Source organism: Chaetura pelagica, unplaced genomic scaffold, assembly GCF_000747805.2.
Source record: "Chaetura pelagica isolate M959 unplaced genomic scaffold, ChaPel_1.0 scaffold356, whole genome shotgun sequence".
NCBI lineage: Eukaryota > Metazoa > Chordata > Aves > Apodiformes > Apodidae > Chaetura > Chaetura pelagica.
This window is the reverse complement of record NW_009953964.1, coordinates 5,783,229-5,783,647: the sequence shown is the minus strand read 5'-3', so window position 1 is coordinate 5,783,647 and position 419 is coordinate 5,783,229. Positions and strand designations below refer to the sequence as shown.

At 54.7% G+C, this 419-nt stretch overlaps 1 protein-coding gene across 1 annotated transcript in view; it reads left to right on the top strand.

Moving 5' to 3' along the window:
• BOD1 (biorientation of chromosomes in cell division 1) overlaps nucleotides 1-419 on the top strand; it is a 33,834-nt gene that overhangs the window by 29,088 nt on the left and 4,327 nt on the right. The gene's annotated exons all lie outside the window — the stretch shown is intronic.

Genomic DNA, 419 nt, shown 5'->3' with positions numbered 1-419 from the left:
GCATCCCTGCCCTTCCCTGCCCTCTCCCGCCGTTCTCCCCGGTGTCCCGGGCCGCAGCTGCAGGGCTGCTCTCCCCGGTTTCACACCCCGGCTCCCACCGGGGCTGTCAGGCTGCACGGGAGGCGGTCCTGGCTCGGAGCAGCGGTGATATCCCAGAGGAAAAACAGGCCGGGGAACGGGCTAGGCCAGGCATTATTAGGAAATTAATGTCTCCCATAGTTCCCACATTGCCAACACAAATATTTAACCTTTTTTGAGTAAGTGTTCTCAGGCTGTTGTTTGAAACGAATTTCTTCCTCAGCCACAACACGAACTGACTGTTTGTTGGCAGTATTGAAGCTGGGTTGCTCACAATTGCCCTGTGAAAATTAAACACTGGTGCTTTGCTTTCCCAAACTATTAGGCTTTCAGCAGGCGCC